Genomic DNA, 15,369 nt, shown 5'->3' with positions numbered 1-15,369 from the left:
GGTTCTCATGGCTTTTTCGACTTTGAGAGGAGCAAGGATATTTGCACAGGTGGTAATTTAGGCCTTGGAGATGGAGATGGATTTATGGAGATTGTTGTTGAGTCGAGACCAGTTGTGTCGGTTTTCAGAAAACCTTGGATACTGCTGAGATCTTGTTACATTGCCTTTATGAAGATTTGGTGATGATGTTTCTGTTGTGGTGTGAGATGGGTATGCTGGAGTTGATGAGGTTAGGGTCAGACGAGGTGATCATTGTGTGCTTGTCTACTGTGATGTTGCTTGCTAAAGCTCGTGAAGATGGGGCCCAGTCAGTGTCTGGGGCCTTCCACTAACTGGGAGAGCCCAATGTTAGAAAGGTCCTGGAGAAAGTTGGTCACGTTGGGATCAGGGAGGTCCTCCTGGAGGTAGTTCAGCTCACTAAGGAGGATGAAGGCACTAGTGACTGAGATCATTGTGGCGAAAAAGTCCAGAATGGGCCTGCTGTAGTTGACGGGCTGTCAGGAAGTTTGAGAGATGAGGGTGCAGCTCATGGTGTAGTTTACAGTGATGAGGAGTTAGAAAGTCAAGTGTTCTATGTTGCTGGTGGTGCTTTCCAATGTGGTGGGATAGGATGGACTCTTGATTTCACCTCTGGTTTTGTTTATTTCTGCCCTTTCTTGTGATCTTGTATCTGAAGGAGATTTATGTGGCAATGACGGGGGCCAACAAGGGAGTCCTCTTGTTTTTCATCAGGAAGAGTAGGTCTGGTGAGCGGTTAAGTAGCAGATCTCAAATTATGGTGGTGTGTTTGGTGAAGGAGCAAGTATTGAGGAGTATGCAGAACAGGGAGTGGTGTAGGGTTGTGGGGGACAGGTGTGTGTGGTTGAGTGTATTGTGTGATTGGGGAATGAATTGGGTGTGGAAGGTGCTTATGAAAAGGTAAATAGAAGATAGCACAGGAGAACACGCCTACAGAGGCACAGTGCAGTAGTGATGGGGTGAGGTGGATGTCAGAAGAACCAGGGGTTCTGGTTCTGGCTGCGAATGCAGCACAGAAAGGCACTGATGATCTTTCATTTGGTGTGTTCAGCACGCAAGAGGTATGTCCATTGTACATGCGTGCTGCCAATCTGTGCTGCAGCCTCCAATAAACTAAGATTGAAGTTTGTGCAGCCCTGTTGAGCCTGGAGACAGATTTAATTTCCAGATTACACACTGTATTGAATGGAATATTTAAGCCACCTATAACACAAGACCAACAAGATTCCAATCTTAAATCAAGTTTGCCATTTTCGTACCATGACCTCAGTTTTGTCTGCTAATAGTTCCACCTCCAGTTCTATGCAAAGCTCTCGCTTTGCTTGAATTGCTCAGTGGATGACACCAAACCTTCATCCTAACGACAAGACTTGGGTGTCGATTCTGTGTGGAGTTATCAAGCTATATTGATTCACGTTCAGTCCTTCCACTGCTGTATGTAACATCAAGTGCACAGAGTAAATTGTTCCACAATCTTTAATATGTCTGATAAGCCACACGTGATTTGGTGGTTAATGTTCACCCAGGAATACTGTTTGCTGAAATCTGAGTGTTTTTCCAGGTATAAAGCACATCCCTTAGATGAGCCTAGACTTTGTGAAGTCGAGTGGAACTTTCAATACTTACCGTAAGCTTTCATTTCTTTTTCTTTTCAATTTTGGTTTGTCTCAGTTTTTTTCTATCAAATGTCTTTAGTTTTTTTGATGTATGGTTCATGTTACATTTTAGCGTATTGTATTCAATTCGTTTTTTGTACTGTCCCCAATGAGATTGTTTGAAATTGTTTGATGGGCAAAATAATGTAGCAATAGAGGTTGAAAGTCTAGTCTGCACTTTTTATATATATTTTTTTAATTTACTTTGCCTTTAACTTGAGGGAATTAATATATTCAGTACTGAATTGCTCATCATAGTCGAGTAAATGTGGTTTGCAATGTAGGTAGAGGGCATATTGTGCTGTTGCAAATTGTTCTGCAGCAGCCCTATAGAAAGCAGAACTGCTGTGGAGGAATTAGATTGAGCGTATCAGGCACACATTATGTTTCAAACTCTATTTAGGAGAGATGCAGAAGCTTCTGCACCCGCCAAGAATACGGACCTGCCTCAACAACACATTTTGCACTCACAGACCTGATTCACAAAGGTAATCTGAAAAAACGTCTAAGTTTACGAGTTTCGGTATTTACAAAGGGCATTTACAAGTAGTAAAGTTAGACTTTTGTCTGAGTTTAACTTAAGTTTTGGTCTAAAGTCTAACTGAGACTTCAGTTAAAATGAGACAAAAATCTGACTTTACTACTCATAAAAGCCCTTTGTGAATATCAAAAGTCGTAAAGTTATATTTTCATCTCAGTTTACCTTTGTGAATCAGGCCCAAAGTATTTATGAGAGTTGTGCATGAAATGGGCGGTCACAAAGCATTTTGCTTCTACGCATGGTCACATCATAATTTAGTGAATGTGCAAACTGCAACTTTTTCCCTCTCCAGGGCCTCATTACTAGTTCCCTGGATTGAGATGCTGTGATTCCCAGCCAGAATCACTGATTCTCTGTGGGAACATCTCACTTAAATCCAAGGATTATAAATGATTGCCTCGGAACAGGGAATAAGAAGCAGGCCTGGAATAGTTGGTTCAGTTCCAAGGACATTTCTCACCTGTGTAAGGCAGGTGGTAAAGGTGCTTGAAGGCTATTCTGAGGGCTGTGTTAGAGGGGGTGGGAGGACAGAATTGGTGAGAGGAGATCTGGGGGAGCATTTGCTGCTCCTCCATGCTGCAGCCTGAGTGCAAATGGGAGCAATGTACAGCAGCTGTTCCCAGTGCAGATGAAAGGTCAGGGTGCGGTGTCTTCGGACCTATCAGGTCCAGAGTTTGCAGACCAGGTATTCCCTGACCCAGAAACACTGGGAAACTTAGAATGCCTAGAGCTGTATACCCCCAAGAATCACGATTCTCAAAATGAGGGCCTTGGATGAGCAAGGATTGAGAAGAAGATTTTCTAAATCTGGTGCTTACTGATGCACAGCTTCGTCTCATAGGAGTATTTGCATACACGATTTCATGCCCAAACAGGATATTGTTGCATCCACGTATAAACTATGGAGCTATTAGTGGATTTATGAATGCAGCACCTATAGAAATCCCTGCAGTTGAGCATGTTACATCATATCAAATAATGGATACAGTCAGAAAAGACACTGTTATCTATGACAGTAACCCATATTAGCAGCTTTACATATCTGTATGAGCACCATATACTACTAAACCTTATATTCGCAGAGAGGAATTCCTCAGACAAATCTGTGGGCAATAGAAATGCTAAAGATAGATACTATATCCCTAGGTGAAGTTGGTGTCTTATTATTTCTGGTTGTTTCATAAAGGCCAAAATGTTCTGCCTGTATGGCGTAAAAAAGAAACAATTTGGGCACAGATGATTCACACAACTACCCCTTAAAATTAAAAATCATTCATCCTTTCATGCATCCATCTTAAACTATTTAATGAGCCATAATATTCAAATAGTAGGAGTGTAAGTCAGAGGCCAGTAGTCTTTATTTCAACAATCAGGATGATCTGTAGTAATACATTTTCAAATTAATTCTCATCTCCCAGCCATTATCCATGTATGGCCTATAATGTCATAGTTTTGGCTTTCTTATTTCTAATGCCTTCATCAGGATAACAGATATATTGACTGGTATTTCATCAATCAAACTACGTTACAACAGAACATCCAAATGATGTCTTTTTCCTCCTGGCAAGAGGTTTTACTGACCTAATCTCTTACTGACATGCACATCTCTCCTTATTGTACTCCTGTTAACTTTAATGTTATTGGGTGACATAATTGTCATGTTCCACAGCAGAGGATTGAGTGGGCATATAATTATGATATCCCCATGGCGTTTAATGTTTGATGAGAGTGCAAGAAATTGAATAAAGACTTGTGTACCCGGACCTGATTTGGAAAAATTTGAATTTTTGGAGACTAAGATATATCTGTGTTGTAGTTTGATTGACAGAGAAATAGTCTATATGAATATCGATTCCCAGAGTAGCATGTCATGAATTCTCATAAGGTTAGCCAATCCTCAGGGTCATAATCTAAATTGAGCAGTGGCTTCCATTAAGTTCTATTTTTCTTCCTAATGAGTAGTGAATATTCAGTGCCAATTAAAAGATTGTTAAAGCCTGAAAACAATCCTTTGCGTCTCCCCACAATTCTATTTAGCATAGTATTGGTGAGTGGGGCCTGTCAGTATTCTCTCTATGACAGTTTTTAACTAAGCACTGTGTCAATTGGAGGTATTTATATTGTTGAGTGTGTGGCAATCCGAAATCTGATTGGAGATCTTGGAAAGTCTTAAGCATGTACCCTGCATACAATTACTCTATTCGTGAAATCCCAAGGGACTGCCACGCTTCCCAATAGACAGAATGTCCTCCTATACACACTTGTCTATTGCACCATAATGGTGCTGATCTATGGCACCATGCAATAATGTTATGGGGATCATGTGCCAATTTCCCAATGTGGAGCATGACAGTGAGTATAGGATTATCGGTCTGCAATCTGGATGTTATGGCAATGGAAAGGGCTCCTATGGTGGCTTGGGACATTGTAGTATATCTGTCTCACTGAGTATCCACATTTGCAGGTTTGACACCTTCTCTCACCAGTGCACCATTTGGGATAGTGATGAGCAACATAATAGGAGACCATATGTTACAAGCGTAACCCCCAGATGCAGTATGGATGTAGAGTTTGTCAATTATTAGTTTGGAACACATGCCCTTCCTAATAAAAGTTGTTAAGATCATGTGTATCTGGGCCACCAGCAGCAGCTTTGGGATCCAAACACAGGAGGCATCCCAAAGTCATAGTTGAAATTGGTTGTTATAACCATTTTCATGGCTTCTCCCTCATAGGTTTTTAGGCTAGTTTGATATGTTAGCCACAATCATATGAGTTAAGCCACAGGTGACAATGAGCCCTGGGAATTTTATCCCTTTTGTCTCCCACCTGAAGTTAAAGCCAGTAATGCAGACACAGCTGGAATGCTCTGACATAGGCATGATTTCAGATTTGCGTAGTTGTCTGACAGGTCCATAAGTGTGGGGTGCGTTTCCCCTGGTTGGTAACAGTCATAAGATATTGTCAGCATAAAACAATGCCTTGACTTTAACCAAAGTAAGGGGCATCCCATGAATCAGGTGCTAACACCTTGTGCTATAGCTAGTGGCTCGAGTGCCAGCAAGAACAACAATGGTGTAGGAGGGCACCTCTGCCGTGTTCCATGCGGATGGAAAAGTCTCTGGACATAAATCCAGCGCAAATAAGCTGAGCCTCCGGGGTTGGACATAGCCATTTGACCTTCATTATGAATTATCTTCCCAGCCCTAATTTGACCAGGACTTTAAAGAGGTGTGACCATTCAACTCAGTTGAAGATTTTTCCAGTCAAGTGGGATACCAGTGTATCCTGTTCTTTGTCCTTAGAAGACCAGTTCAGAGATGCTAATGTTATTAAATGTTTTTGGGACAAATGTTGAGATACAAAGCCATGCGATGGATGAATTAGAGATAGTATCAACCTACTGGGCAAGGCCTGGCAGTTAGAGTCTTGGTTAATATTTTCATATCAACACTAATAAGTGAGATAGGGTCTATAGCTCCCGCACTCTAAAGGATCTATGCCTTTTTTTGGCTACCGGGTACGGATAGTCTTGTTAGGTATGGCCCTTCTGTAGTCTGTGAGATTAGCCTCTTTAAAGGCTTCATGAAGCATTGGAGAGATAAGAGTCTTGAAATCCTTATAAAATTCTCCCAGGAAGCCATCTTCACCCTGCGACCTGCAGGTAGGAAGGTTGGCGATGCACTCATTGATTTATTTCCATGTTATTTCCCCTTCTAACAATGTCCAATCCACTTCAGAAAATGCAGGTAAGGGAAGTCAAAAACCTGTCTTCCTCCTCTTAGTCGATTGAGGATGATGTCAAATAAAGGGAGGGATAGAAGGAGACAAAGACCTCTAAAATATCCTGCAGGTATATGAGAAGCAATAGGCATGTACTTGGGAGTTTAGCCGCTTAACCGCGCCGTGATTTCCGCCGCGGTTTAAATGAGTGGGCGGGGCCACATCGGCCAATGGACGTGCCCAGCACTACCGAGGTAGTGCTCGCAATGGCCGTTGGCTGACGCTTGCAGCGAAAGGGTTAGATGACATTTGTCCTTTGGGGACTTATACTGGGAAGCATTCATGTGCTACATCCTTCCCATTGGCCAGCAATGCCCTAATAAAAGGGCCAGTTTGACCAAGAAAATTTCAGAAATGCCTCCGGGTACTATGTCTTGCTGAAATGGTATTTGCAATAGTGGACCTCTGAGGAAGGAGTAATCAATTAGAGAGGTAGTACTGTGCACCTTTGAGTAAAAGGAGTAGTCTTCAGATAGCGGGTGCAAGATAAGCCATACATCTATCAGGCCATTATCATCCTTCACATCCTTTAGGACAACTCTGTTTTGCATTGTGCGGGTCAGGTGGGGTTGAGTGGTCAAGTATGACATCTATTGCTCAGTTTTTGCCTCCCCCATTATCACCTAGGTCATGCTAATTTTTGTAATTAACCTTAAATTATGCGTCAGGGAATGGGATTTACTTGTCTTTGGTATGTAGATGGATCTCAGTATCAATGTATGCCCTATAAATTTGATTTTCGCATCACATATCTACCTTTCAGTTCAAGACAGGTACGTAGCACTTTGTGGGGAATGGTTTATATAGCAATCCCACTCTTCTTTATGGTATTGGTGGTGTTTATTTAGCCAGTGTTTTGTGTATTTCTCCTGCAGAGATTAACAAGTCTGCCCACCCAGTCATTCCTCAGTTTGTCTGCTGCCTCTAGTTATAGGTGGGCCTCCTGGAACAAAGCAGATAGGTCAGTATTTTCTGACTTTGATGTAGCTATTGAGGCCACTAATGTGCAGAAATTTGAGATTAAAGGAAGCCGGTGTCTGGATTGCTGCGCACTAAGAGGATGAGAGGATACGTCCTGGGCTGGTGATCTCTACACATGACCATTGAGCTTGTGAAGATTGTGTATAAGTTGGGGGTTTGAGGATCCCACTAGAGGGGGCAGTTGTTAAACATGCAGAAGCGAGGAGCTGATTATTATAGTGATATGAAGTTCTGGTTGTCTGATTATATGCTATAAGTGCTCAAAATGTTAGAGGGGGAATGGATAAGAGAGGGAGAAAGAGGGAAAGGACCCAAAACATTTACCTGCAAGCTTTACAAGTTAACCATGGAAGCCAATGGGTACCAAAAAAAGCAATGAGGTGATGCATGGGGGGGAAATAGGACATATTGGTGAGGGTCGGTGTATAGTGCTCAAGTAGGGCTGATTTCAAGCACCTGACGGGGGAAGAAAATAGAGCTCCATCAGACCATTCCTCATGCTTGCCATTGGCCCAATGGGGGAGGGCCTCTGTACATTACTCGTTATTGTGGAGGAAAGCTAACTTCCCAATGCTACGGGTCTGTAGGATTTGTCTAACAGAGATGGAGAGAAATCCTGTCATAACAACAACAAACAAAGTAGGACATCAATCAGGCAGTCATATGGCCTGCAGGAAAGTACACCTGGCATTCCTGGCTATTCATATACTGTTGGGACTCCAGTAGTGTTTCTGCCTTTCAGCTATGAGTTAGACTAGTACCTGTCCTGGGCCTGGGCCAGTGCCTCTACCACTGTGTTAAGGCCCAATCTGTCCAATTTCCTGTGAAATGTTGTGTGTTGCCTGCTGCTGGGGCCAACTCAACTCCATCTCGCAAGGCTGTGCTTTCCTCTCATATTGTAGATTGTCCTGCTTCCATCTGTGTGAAGCCTTCGGTCTCCCAGTAAAGTTTCTAGTGTGTCTGAATTATAAAGGTCAGTCGTTTGGCCCTTATCTGTTATAAAGGTAGCAGCGGAGTTGAGAAGATCATATTTGATATTGTACTGGTCAAGAGAAAAACTGTTTTGTTTTGTCACTGCATCATGTGGGAAATCTTCTATGATATAAATCTGCTGCCTTGCCAGAGCAAACAGGCCCTCGTGCATTTTTGCCACCTGCAGATTCAGGCTTACTTGGGGTGTCCAGTTATGCATGCTTTGATCCCTGATGGCAAGGGGTGCATCAAAAAATGGTTGGGTCGCAGCCTCTCTACTCATTGGAATTCTAGCGAGTCTGCGTATTGGATACCCAATAGTGCAGGCAAAGCATTTAGTAGACACACCAGCATATTATTTCCTTTGCGACTTTCACAGGTCTCACGTATATATGTATTTTTTCTGGTGGTGTGGTCCTCTAAATCAGGAACTTTTAGTTGGAGATACCCTAGTTCTGACCTCCGGTCTGGTTGTTCAGATGCTAGTCTGTCTAGGACATCAAGCTGTCTATCTACAGTGTTTAGCTGGTTGTGGACATCTGTAAAATTAGAGTGCAATGACTTTATTTTCAAGGAAAGGTCAGACAATGTGATTTCAAAGTTGACATTTTCGACCCCAAGCCTGTAATTTCTCTAAGTATGGTGTCCTGAGGCATGTGTGTAGGCAGAAGCTGTTTAACAATTGGTCCCATGTCTGTTCCCAATAGCTTTTCAGAAAAAAGTAATCTGTAGGGATGCTCTACAGGTAGACATGTGGTGGTTTATGTCACTTCAAGTTGAGATTTGGGGCCCAGGTTGATAACTCTTTGAACTCCCAAGGGTGGACATTAAAGTCTGGATTAGAATAAGCCCAGCAGTGGAAAATCAGGATCCTAAAAAGGATCCACAGTAAGGGCAGCAGGAGTGTTAATGGCATTGGACTCATGGTCTGGTCTATTTGTTACATGCCATAATCTTAATCGATACATGACTGTTTCCTGCCGGCAGGGGAAGTTGTCACACTATAATTATACATTTTATACTGGAGGAGTGGCTGGGCCATTACAGATGCTCTGTACACCTGCGACACCTATAGAGTCTCTGTAATTCCACCACAGCTCCGTTGAGTGCCAAGTTGCTGGCTTTGTTTATTTCTGATGTGTCTCACATCAGAGCAGGGAGATGGCATCAAGGATATCGCATTAGGCTACAGTGTTAAACCTAGGCTCAGGTGCGCCAGGAGTTCATGTGGCTTCTCTATTTAGGGACTGCAGTGCTGCTCACAATCCTTACCATATTGGTGGTGTAGTGGGGTTTAATTTGAAGGCAAGGTGAGAAAATGTAGTCAAGCCCTTATTATTGCTGTGAAAGGCGGGTCAGCTGGCGCTAGTGCCAAGATCACGCCTCGCCTGCTCCCTCAACTGGCCTGGACTCCTTTGGATGGGGTTCACTGTGGCAATCTCTTGCAAACTTAGTGTTATTTGGTATAAATACAGCAAGAATTTTGAGATTATTTATGTTACAAAAATGGCGAATGGACTTTGAAGGTATAATTGTATGCACATCTTGACAGTTAAAAATTGATTTTAAATTATATCATAATTTGAGGGTTTTTTGAAGAATCTACATTACATTTGGCAGCTACTTAGAATATTTCAATTACTCTTAGAATATCATATTTTTTATACCTCTGTAAAGGGGGAGGCAAAGGGAAATGTAGATTAAAAAGGCATCGATTTACTAATACCTTTGCCATCATTGGACAAATCTATAGGAAATAAGAACAACAGTAACCCTGTTAAGCAAAGTGGTGGGAACTTTAGGTTCATGCATATCAATGTTGTGGTGGGATTGAAAAGGAGGGTGTCAGAACATGTTACTTTATAAATAACTTTGAGGCTAGGCTAATGGTTCTGTCTAGAGTCCATACTTAGATGCACATATTGTCAGTGTATTCTGTCTACGTGGAGGTTTGCACAGGGGTCCAAGGAGCTAGAACAGAGTGCAGTGTTTTAAAAAAAACAAATGCACAAAAAAACATTGGGGCTTATTTATGAGCCCCTTGCGATACTTTTGAGCCGCCGTTGCATCACTTTTCGTTTTGCAGCGGTAGCATACGCAATGCGCCACGTTGCGCCATATATACAAGGTGATGCATCTAGGCAGATGAGTCATTTTATAAAGCCCAGCACCACATTATACTTGCATCAGGTATAATGTATGCAGGGAGGGCATTTGCATGCAACAAAGCCTCATAGAAGTGGCACAGTAAAATCTATCAGATTTCAATGCATCACTTCTAGGATTCCTGTTAGACCAGGCACCATTGGCGTGGGTCTCCCCTGCATTTTTGTCTTTGCCTCCTGTGTTTTTACTGTGTGTTGGACTCCGTTTTGCTGTTCTAGATGCTTTGGGCACTTTGCCACTGCTGTTCAGTGCTAAAGTGCAAGTGCTCCCTTTGTAAATTGTTAATATGGATTAGTGATTCCATGACCCTAGTATAGTACACTGTGTGTGCCCAGGGCCTGTAAATCAAGTGCTGCTTGTGGGTTGCAGCAGCCTCTAAAAGGAAACTCTTGCATGCCATTGCAGAGCCTGTGTGCAGTCTGAACTGCCATGTCGACTTGGCAAGTGCACACACTTGCCAATCCCTAAACCTTCTCTTTTCTACATATTAGTCACCCCTAAGGTAGGCCCACGGTACCCCTGTGGGCAGGGTGCATTGTATGTGAAAGGTAAGACATGCCCTAATGTGTGTGGCATGACCTGGTAGGAAATGCTGTCAATTTTGTCTGATGAGTCCGGCTGACTCCGGGCTGGGCTGAATAGACCTGGGCTGCATTTAGAGTAGGGGGAGGAGATTTCCTTTCACCTGAATGAGCCTGGTCTGCCTTCAACAATGCTGTCTCCACCTCCTGCCAGGAAGCTGCACCAGTGAGGACAGCACTGGTTTTGGCTGGGTACAGACACCCTCTGCCTCCAGACAACAAAGGATTTTGGGGTATAAAAAGAGGGGCCCAGACCCCAGACTTTTAGATCAGGTCTGGGCCAAGGAGAAGAGCCGGAGAATCTGAGGAGGAATACTGCCCCTGTGCTGTTTGCTGTCTGGGGTTGGTCTGCAGTGGCTGCTTGCTGCCAAGGAAAGGAGAAAAGGAGTTTGCTGTTTGCTTTGTCACCTGCTTGAAAGAAGACCTTCACAGGCTTGAAACTGAGCTTGCCTCCTGTTCTGAAGTCTCAGGGCCACAAAGACTCCACCACCAGCTCCCCTGAATTTCCTTTCTGGGAATTCTAACCTGCAAAGAGGTGCCTGCTGCTGTTCTGGACCTCTAGAGACTGTTTTCCGCTGGGAGCAATGCAACATCAAAATAGCGAGACACATCCACACCTGTTGCCGACGCATCACCAAAGAAACAGTCGCACGCCTGCCGCGGTTCGGGAAATTGTGGCATACTGCATCAAGTGCACCATCTCCGAAGTCTGAGATCATTGCACCGAGTTTGATGCATGGGCTGCTGTGTGGATGCAAGAGTTCATGCATCGTCACCGGATCCTCGCACCGCATCGAGTTGCATTGAGTGGCCAAGTCTGTTGCATCACTGGGGGAAGCAGTAAGAAACCAATGCATCACCTCACCACGCAGTAAGAAACCGACGCATCACCTCCTCTTCGGGAAGGAACTGATGCATCACCTTCCCTGCTTTGCAGTAAGGAACCAACGCATCACCTCTTCCAGAGCAAAGACCAGATGCATCACCTTTCATGAGTGTAAGGAACTGAAGCATCACCTTCGATGTTGGCCATTTTGTTTGTTTGCGTGACACATCCACAAACTGTTGCCTCACTGATTGAAAACAGCGATGTGACAGTTTTCACTTTGCCCTTCTTGCAACACACTGGATGCAACGTATTTACTGTATGGTGCTCCATGTCGCAAAGAGTGACAGATGCATCAGAAATCCTGAGGTATCTGTTGGCGCAAAAGTCCAGCATTGCTGGGGTTTTCGCAAGCATGACGCAACTCCAGCAATGCAAGAGGCAGGTCCACATACATAGCACTGCATCACCTTTAGGCCTGCTATGAGGCAAGCGTAATGTGTTGATGCAGTGTTGTCCTAGAAGTGGCGCTGTGAAGTCTGATAAATTTCACTGCACCACTCCTATGAGGCTTTCGTGGCGTGGGTGATGCAGGTATAATGTTGCGCAGGGCTTTACAAAGTGACGCATCTTCCTAGATGCATCACCTTGTAAACATGGTGCAACGTGGCACATTGTTTACGCTGCCGCTGCATCACGAAAAGTGATGTAACGGCGGTGTGAAAGTGTCACAAGGGGCTCATAAATAAGCCCCTACGTAACCACAATGAAAGAGATAAATTCCCCCTAACAAACGTTAGTTAAAAAACATTATGATTACAACTTGCTATCTCAAAAATACTGAAATTTGTCATTAAGGGATAGCAATACTATCATAACTCACCCCAATGCACTGCACATGATTTAAAAAATGAAATGAAGGATGCCATCACAAATGCCATTTGAATTAATGCTTCTAATGACATCACATGTAACCTTGCCTTTTGCATGTTTGCCATAGCACAAAGCCATTATTTTAGCTAGTAGCAGCGTTCAGAAGACCATCTCAGCCTCTCTGCTGTAGAGCACTCTCAGAATTGAGGGGGTGCCATGTGGGGCGGGGGACCAAGACATTCCTCAGGTGGCAAGAAGAAAACAGGAAAGTTCTGCAAGTAACACACAAAGATAATCAGCACTCCCTTAATGTGTCTCCCTATTCAGCTTTCAATCCCCCATGAGTCAGACACTGGTTTCTTCCTTGGGGACGGGCATATGCAGCTGTCCGAGATGTTTTTTGTATGAAGTCTCCAAAAGCGTGAGCCCACTGTGCAGACCCTCTGCCCTCACTCCATCTAACGACTTGCCTAACAACCTGCAAAAAGGATCTCAAGCTCCTCTTATTTGACAGACATCTTGGTTAATTCACCCTCGACCAGGCTTAAGTACTTTCTGCAATGCGCCCTGATCTGACTTCATGTAACTGGGTATGTCCTCTTGAAGTAATCAGGGTTCCCAAGGCCTACATGCTCCGAGGATAACCCACTTACACTCAAGAACTGTTGGCACGGAAACTGTAAAAGGCAAAGAACAAGTTTATTAAGACCCCATGGGGTGGTGGTACACTCAAACAACACCCTTCGGTAATGCAAGAGGTATCACACCGAACACCGGTGTGACCCCGATTTTTATACAGTTTTAGGGCAATAAAAGATAGGCGGCACAAGTTTAGAACACATTTAGGTACATATATGGTCATGTTTTGGAATACAGCCAGCTCATTGGAGGGGGTACAACTCCGCTGGTCAGTTTGGCGCACATTCCTAAAGGCTTACTGGTCAGTTGGGACTGCGCATGTGCACGCTTGACCAGTACTAAAAATAGCCTGTTGCTGGGCAGACTGAAGTGGTCAGTGGTACGGACAACGGACTAAAGGGCACGCCGGCCACGAGGCCGCTTATGGTCTAAGATGGCTGCCGCAACATTCAAAATGGCGTTTTCATATATAGCCAAGTTAAGGAGGACAACGTGTAGTTTCAGCTAATCGCTAACGCGGCCATGCCAATTACGACAGACGACCCTTTTAGCGTTTAGCTGAATCTACCTCATAGTGAACATAATCAGGATGTTCGTCCTCGATGTCTATTAACATTATTTGGGTTACTTCTTTATGAAGCATCATTTTGTCATGAGCAAGAGCTCGTCTTGATGGTATGCAAGCTGATAGGCACATAGAACATAAGGCCGGGCCACATTGAATACATAGGCATATAAAAAACATTGCTCCCACGATTATACATAGAATCGTCAACAGTTTCCAGCCCCAGGTAGTAAGCATGGACCAGAACCATCCTGAAAGTGTCCAAGTTCCATTGTCCGGATTTATCTCAGCTGCGATCTTGTGGAGCTTGGATATGGCATCATAAACAGATGGAGAATTGTCCGGTACGTATACACAACAGCTGCTTCCGATAATTCTGCATGCCCCCCCCCCGGTCAGCCAAAACTACATCCAGCACTATCCTATTTTGAAGCGTAACAATTCTAGAAATCTGTAGTTCCTCAGTGATGTTTCCCAGGGCAATGGCAGTGTCATTCGCTACAGCCTCAACAACACGTGTCAGTCGTCTTATCTTCCGACTGTTCAATGCAGCCCCCACGAAGGAAAATAGTCCCAAATTAAAGTCCACATACTGTTGCAAGGCAGTGTCGGTCTGGTCTATGTCATCCAGAACAACAGTCCGCTTAACCCTATTCAGAACAAAATCATGATACAAGGTATAATCATTGTGATACATTGGTGGGGCAATGAATACAGGAGGTAGCACAAACGATACGTAGCATGTGCCCAACCATCCCAATGGAAGCTGATGGTAACCCTTCGTGCCACAAATAAAATACGTGTTTCGTGATGCTACAAATGAGATGCCATTCGGACTGTCGAAAGTGAGAGTAGTGTTACATTCACTTTTCCCCACTGCAATCGAACCTTAATTCCTAATACACAAATCGGCTTTAGTAGAAATGACATTAATGACATGTGCGCTAGATACATTAATATTTCTTTGATTGCTGTACACACGCGGGGCAGACACGTTATCGGGCCTGTACTCTTTCCATTCAAATCGAGTACCCTCAGCCCGTGGAAACCCATCCTTGTCATGGGAGCATACTTTATTCAAACGGAAAAGCACCCCCCCTTTCGTTGGCCATCTCAAAGTAAAGAGGAGGGTGTACCAGGCGTTGCATGATCCATTATGCGAAAACGGGAGTGGAATGAGTGGGGTACCCCCTCTCTTCTGGTGCCCCGGCAACATCCCACACACCCAGCAATTCGAGGTATTAGTCATATTATGTGTGTGATGAAGAATCTGAATGAAACTGTTATTCAGGTAAGTTTGTCGATGTCGCTCTTCATGGTAGGGCAATGTAAAGTGAAAATGTTCAGATGGAGCCGGGGTAGTCGGCAGCAAATGTTCTCGTACAGGCACCACAAGTTCAACTACCCAGGCTATTACAGCTATCACCACAATAGTCACAACAAAGAGAATGGCACCTAATATTCGTTTATCTTGTGCTGCCGTTGATGCCATAGTTCAGGAATGTTCGTGCAAAGTCTCAAATAATACAAATTGTTCACAGAGTCTCAGATACACGTACGTGTATACCTAAAAAAAAAAAAGAAAAATGCGGTGCTGAACTCCGAGGTAGCCGTTGTTTTCTTCTCCGGGCCAAGACGGGTGTCGCTACACTGGCAGAACTGATCCCCCCCCCTTGGAATTCCCGGTTTCCGTTTCACAAACCTGGAGCGGTAACCAACCAGTCACAAAGAAAAACAAAAATCTTCTTATCGAGGATGCAGGTTGTAGT

The 15,369-nt window shown here is 43.9% G+C and overlaps 1 protein-coding gene across 1 annotated transcript in view; it reads left to right on the top strand.

Moving 5' to 3' along the window:
- Nucleotides 1-1,535: 1,535 nt before the first annotated feature.
- LOC147690131 (alpha-1-antitrypsin-like) overlaps nt 1,536-15,369 on the top strand; it is a 113,312-nt gene continuing 99,478 nt past the window's right edge. Inside the window, exon 1 of the mRNA XM_086937732.1 lies at nt 1,536-1,645. The gene's annotated coding sequence lies outside the window, so the exon portion shown is untranslated. The remainder of the gene's footprint in view (nt 1,646-15,369) is intronic.

Source organism: Lissotriton vulgaris, chromosome 9 (assembly GCF_964263255.1).
Source record: "Lissotriton vulgaris chromosome 9, aLisVul1.2, whole genome shotgun sequence".
Taxonomy (NCBI): domain Eukaryota; kingdom Metazoa; phylum Chordata; class Amphibia; order Caudata; family Salamandridae; genus Lissotriton; species Lissotriton vulgaris.
Note: the sequence above shows the minus strand (reverse complement) of the source record. Positions and strands in the feature narration are given on the sequence as shown.